The sequence below is a fragment of the Octopus bimaculoides genome, chromosome 1, assembly GCF_001194135.2.
Source record: "Octopus bimaculoides isolate UCB-OBI-ISO-001 chromosome 1, ASM119413v2, whole genome shotgun sequence".
Lineage (NCBI taxonomy): Eukaryota > Metazoa > Mollusca > Cephalopoda > Octopoda > Octopodidae > Octopus > Octopus bimaculoides.
This window is the reverse complement of record NC_068981.1, coordinates 180,670,287-180,676,613: the sequence shown is the minus strand read 5'-3', so window position 1 is coordinate 180,676,613 and position 6,327 is coordinate 180,670,287. Positions and strand designations below refer to the sequence as shown.

The 6,327-nt window shown below is 39.3% G+C and overlaps 1 protein-coding gene across 1 annotated transcript in view; it reads right to left on the bottom strand.

Moving 5' to 3' along the window:
- The window catches only part of LOC106873025 (folylpolyglutamate synthase, mitochondrial), a 43,615-nt gene extending 39,228 nt beyond the window's left edge, over positions 1 to 4,387 (bottom strand). Inside the window, exon 1 of the mRNA XM_052972957.1 lies at positions 3,408 to 4,387. The gene's annotated coding sequence lies outside the window, so the exon portion shown is untranslated. The remainder of the gene's footprint in view (positions 1 to 3,407) is intronic.
- Between the last annotated feature and the right edge of the window lie 1,940 nt (positions 4,388 to 6,327).

Sequence of the window (6,327 nt, the reverse complement as noted above, 5' to 3'; positions counted from 1 at the left end):
TATATATGTATATATATATATATATACACACACACATACATATGTAACGGTAGAAGTTTATTTTGCAAACAATAATATGGAACATCGGAGTTGTCACCAGTTTGTAAGGATTGGTTCTTCGCTGATTGCCATTATGTAAACATGAAAGAACAGTGATTGAAGTTGTGAAGAAAATATCTATTTACCGTCACATTGTATATATCCAAAACCACAACGGGTTGGTATGTATAAGTAGTAAATGGAAAAGCATGCTAGGTAAGAAAGTTAATATTGGCCAGTATGTGTGTACACGTTCTCGTAGTAGTAATACACAAATAGAGATAGAATGATGTTGTGAGAGAAAAGAAATTGAGCTAGTGAAAGTTATAAGTGTCGAGGAAAGCTGTCTCATAGTTGGCTGAATATAACTTTCTTTCTCCCTTTGACCATTTGTCTTTAGTGGTTGCTTGCTTGTGGCCATGACTAGTTGTCCGTTCACTAAGTGATGGTCGCTCTCACTAGCTCGGGTTCTCACTAACTGACTTTTGCATCGGGGTTTCTTGTTTTTATATCTATCCAGAAGGATAGTCATATCGTTAAGAACAATAAATTTCGTTGTTATCTTAATTCTAGTTTTTGTGGTTTATAAGAGGTTTGAAGGGTCAAGTGGTGAAGACATGATTTTGCTTAGTTAGCTAAGGCATCTGGCAAATGTAAACTGCTGTCACAGAAAATCTATTGTTTTACCGCGAGTAAAGTACTGTTGAACTGTTAATTTCAATTTGGCTATCTAGGATCGAATCCACGTCATGCCTGCGAGATCCACTACACATACATACATACATCCATACATACAAGGTGCGATGGGTAAATTGTCGCCATTTTATATTCTTAATTTCGCGCATGCGCATTGACTTTGATTTTGTCCACTACATGGTATAGTAGGGTCAGTTAGGCACCATCTATGAGAAAACCAGAATCGTGACACAATTCACTCTGCCAGAAATTTGGAAACATCATGCTGTACTGCTTGGCATTCGCACCGGAAGCTCTAATACGAACATTTCAGAGTGTTTGGGTGTCAATCTGAGGACAGTGCAATCCGAGGACATGTAGCAAGAGTGATAAAAATCAAACATCCAGTCAACATCATGGCGTTTGGAGTGATCACTAATGACGCATCGTTATGCCTCCAATCATCTCCCCACACGGCCTCAGAATCAACACGGAGGCCTACATCGAGTGCCTGGAGGAGGTGGTGCTGCTGCCCTGGATCAAGAGGGTGACAGCTGGAAGACCCTATGTCTGGCAACAGGACACTGAACCATGTCACATAAGCAGAAGAATCCAGTCATGGTTGTCAGACAATTCCTGCGACCACATCACCCCTAACAACTGGCCGCCTAACTCCTCAGACTGCAACTCCCTTGATTATTATGTGTGGAGCGCAATTGAGCAAGTGACCAACAAAATTCCTTGTAACACCAAAGATGAATTGAAGGCGAGGATTATGGCAGTATTCACCAACTTAAACAAGGAGACCGTCCAGAAGAATTTCAGGAGATTCCGAAGTCATTTGGAGGGTGTGGTTGAAGCCAATGCCTTTTTTATTTAATAAATTTACTCTTTAGTATTTCAAGATAATTTTTATGTAGTTTCGGCAAATATATGTTAAAACGAGACATGAATATTATTTTCACTTTTGTGTAATTTAGACGACAGTTTATTCACCGCACCCTGTATGTGTGTGCGTACGTGCGTGCGTGCGTGTGTGTGTGTGTGTGTGTGTTTGTGTGTGTATACGCACATATAAACACAAGATGATAATATGCTGTTTTCTGTTGAAACACAGCTGTTTATTCTGTTATTACAATCAATATAAATCCATAATTAAATGCATATATGTGTGTCAGTAAAGAGTTATGAAGTGTTTTAATCGAAGAAATCCACGTCAGGGTTTATTTTTTGAAGCCTAGTATCAATACTTATTCTATCGGGACGTAAACACCAACACCGTCTGTCAAGCTGTGATGTTGGGTTACACACACACACACACACACACACACACACACACACACACACACGTATATTAGGTTGACGCAAAATAACTTATTTCAAAAACTTGAAGACACCGTCTAATTTTATTTAATTTAATGCAAAAACTTAACATGCAAAATTTAAGCACAATTAAAGACATTTTAGAGGTTGCTACCATCCACTGAACATTTTGTATAATGTCATTTTTCAGTTTGTATTTATTGTACATTTTCTGTCTCCTTGCCATCTTCTACTGGCCCCGACATACAACTGTTTAAGAGATTAAAAACAAACTGGGTGGAAATTGACAAGAACAATTACCAGACAGCAACAGATGACATTAACATTGTAGAGAAAATCTCAAATGCTGAAGAAATGATTCAGTTTGCTCAAGCTCAGCTTGATGAACAGCAGCCTCATGATGACTATGTAGTGGCGCGAAATTATAGCCGCCATTGAGGAAGTACTATTCTGCGCATGCACAAGGGACTTCACCACCGGAAGCCCCTTGAGTGCGCATGCGTAGTAAAACTAGTACTTAAAGAGTTTGTTTCACTTTGTAAGCTCAGTTGAACAAGAGACCTTCGACGTGACAACACCTCGCTCCTCAATGAAGCACTCTTCACCTCGATGCCTTCGATATGATAGCTACTTGCTTCTCTGGCAGGCATCAAGGAAGCTCTTAACTTTCCAAAACCAACTACAAATTAATCAGCGGCTGCTAAGTTGGGTGACACAGGATTTATATAACCCAGCATCATCAAAAATAAAACTTATTTTTATTATGTTGTTGAATTGTTCTACAGTTACTTAGTATATAATTATGTTGATAGAGAGAGACTAATATCTCTATGACGACTATCAAATATTTACAACTATAAGGAATTGCTCGAGCTAACGCTAATTTTCCTCGACAGAACCCCACAATTCAGGAACCAGCTTTAAAGCACATAGCGGTTATCACAGAGCACGATGAATAGCCAAGCTAAATTTACTGCATTAAAATTTGGATGTTTAGATCTCAGTTTAAACTGAGAGAGAGAAGAATAAGGACAGAGATGTTTGCTGCTTTTCAGCTGCGATATACATCAGATCGTGATACCTGGCACCCATACACACACACACACACACGCCCGCGCGCGCAAACACATAGTTGTGTAATGGTTGGGTCATCAGGTGTAACGATGAAGTTAATTTCATAAACAATAGTATGGAAATGGAAGTTTATGTTTGTAAACAATATTATGGAAAATGATAGTCGGTAAATGATACACAGTAGGATGGAATGTCGGCATCGTAATCAGTTTGTAAGAATTGCTTCTTCGTTGATTGCCATTATATAAATATAAAAGAACAGTGATTGAAGTTGTGAAGAAAATATATATTTTTACCGTTACATTTAGGTGATCTTACGGTACAGTACCTAGAAACGTCAAAATCAGACCACATGAGTTTGTTTACATCAATTCAGCAGTTTCCGTAAAAAGTGTTGGGTTAGGGAAGTGGGAAAGAACGCGAAAGAGATAGAGAGAGCACGATTTCTTTTGAAGTTGGCATGCTAACAGTGGCTGTGGTAAGCAGCAAACAACAAGCAATCTCCCTCCCTTACACACATGCCAACTATCTCTCACCTTCTCATTCTCTCTCCCTCCCTTACACACATGCCAGTTATCTCTCACCTTCTCTCTGAAATAGAAAACTTGTATGAATTTCGCCGGCCAGCGACTCTTCGCCCGCTTCTTGTTCAAGTTTGCTGTGAAGATGTTGTACGTGTGTGCTCCCATATTTTCTTCCGCTTAGTTTCTGGGCACGTAACTGTCGAAATGATGCATTTAGTGGCTTCCATGGTCTGCAAATTCCTTGTGTCGGCTGTGTTGCATTTTCATGAAGTGCATCGTAGCGTCGATCGCAGTATAGAGCTTTTTGTAGCAGGTCGAAAGAGGATGCATCTTGGTGGTGACGAAGGTTGTCATTCTTTTCCTTTGGTTCAGCGACTGTTGATATGAAGACTATAGTTCTTTAGTTCGAAATCAGCAAAAATGCAGCGGCATGTAGCATCAGAAGGTAGCAATTCTCTTTACACGGAGTCACCAATTCGTTCGGAATTTAGCTTCAGAAGGCAGCAATTCTTTCGCTCGGGGTCACCAGTTGTAAGCGATGCCTTGAAATTTGTTGCCTCGACGTGGAGGTGATGACATCGTAAAGCATGCGAAGTAAAGATAGAAGTATAGTCTGTGTTTGTGTTCTCGTCATTGTGTGGATAAAGAGAAATAAAATGATGTAAGGGAAATAAAGAGAGGTAGTGAGAGTGAAAGAGTGTGGGAGAAAACAATTGCTACGTTGGAGAGATACCATAATTGTTCTAGCCGGTCAGCCAGACTCCGTTCTCACAAAGTGGGTTGTCAGGAAGTTTTTGCTTGGGGGTTCTTGTTTTTATAACTATCTAGAAGGATAGACATATCATTGAGAACAACAGATTTAGTTGGTGGTCTTGTTATCTGGCATATGTAAAACTGCTGTCACTGAGAAACCATTGTTCCACCGTGAGAAAAGGTCTGTTGAAGTGTTAATTTAAATTTGGCTATGGTGGATCGAATCCACTTCATGCCTGCAAGATTCACTACAGATGTATTTCGGGATGATCCTTTTTTTGCCAAATAAACACACGTACTATATATTTGTTCTAAAATCACAAGAACATATTGCAACAGGTTTTAAAAAATGTGTCGGAAGCGAATATGAGAAAAAAAAAATGCGCGCAAAGCAACGGGAAGGTGGGGGAGAGGAGCTCGGAAAATTCACAAGATCCGAGTTTTTCCCTCATAACTTTTAGGAAAATGGGGGTTTTTTTCAGTGAAGTTTTATAGAAATACCTTTCAAACGGCATACATTACGATTATAAAGTAATTTGTGGGGAAAATCTTGAGGTGGGGAGAGGACTTTCGGAAAATTCCAAAGATCCGAATTTTTCCTTTTTATATTCCGAAATCGCACTCGACTTTCTACAGATACCCTAGCATTGTACTATTACACTACGTAGTATTTATTTCTACCCACTTCCAATAATTTTTAATGTTTTGGCTTCAATTCTGTTTCAGTACATCTTCAATTATTTTTACGCTTTTCTAACCCTTCGGTCATTATTCTCATATATATATATATATATATATATATATATATATATATATATAGAGAGAGAGAGAGAGAGAGAGATAGACACATATATTATATATATATTATATACATACATCTATATACATACATATATATATACATATATATACACATATGCACACACACATATATATGTATACATATATGCATATACACACACATATATATGCACACACACATATATATATATAGACATACACACACATATACACCCCTCCCACCACACACACTTATCTACTTTGTGGAAAATCGGTGTGTGTTTCTTTGTGGCGTTTTATTGATTTTGTAGTGAAACCTCTCTCTCGGGCATTCAATCATAAATGATAACGAAACGGCTAACATCTAGCCTTCGGCTGCCTTGGACCCTTCTGTCCACCACCCTGATTGGTTCTCATTTGCGCGGCAATTGTCCCCAGTTCTGCTCCGCGCCAGGGTGCATTCCGTCCAATCGTGGCCTTCAGATAAGGTCACGTAACTGAGAGTTTTTCTGGGTTTCCGGTGAACCCTATTTCATCTATAAATAAGCCCGATCCAATGACGCCAGTCGTCTTCGATTTCAGATCTCTCACAGGTCTGGTCGCTGACCACGCACACATACAGAACACAGCTACAGCCAGATTCCAGCGACAACGTCTTCACCACCAATGTACTGTCTACTAATGTCGTCGCCAGCAACCCCACCACCAGAGTACACACCAGTATCAACAAACTCGGTTTTATATCGACACTGTACGAGTGGATTATTTCCACCACGAACAACAGTCAGAACTAACTTGCGAGAATATTCCGTATCAGGTAACCGGTCGTAGCATCGACGCTCAACACATACATATTGTGATACCACAGCTCTGCTCCTTGGCCACAACTTCCTGCGTATGAACATTCTATATCTTGTGTAACTCTTATACGAACTGTTTTTTCTCTATCTCAGTGTTTTAAGACTTTTTACAGTCTATGTTACAGACACTCTTTCTATGTTCTGTGTTCCTCTCTCTCACACACACTTGTTGTACACACACTATTGCTTATACGACGATCCGTCATTTCATATTTGTTGTATACATACTCTTGTACACGAAGGCCTGACTTATCTACTGTGTTATTTATATATGCCGCATACACTATTGCTTATACGAC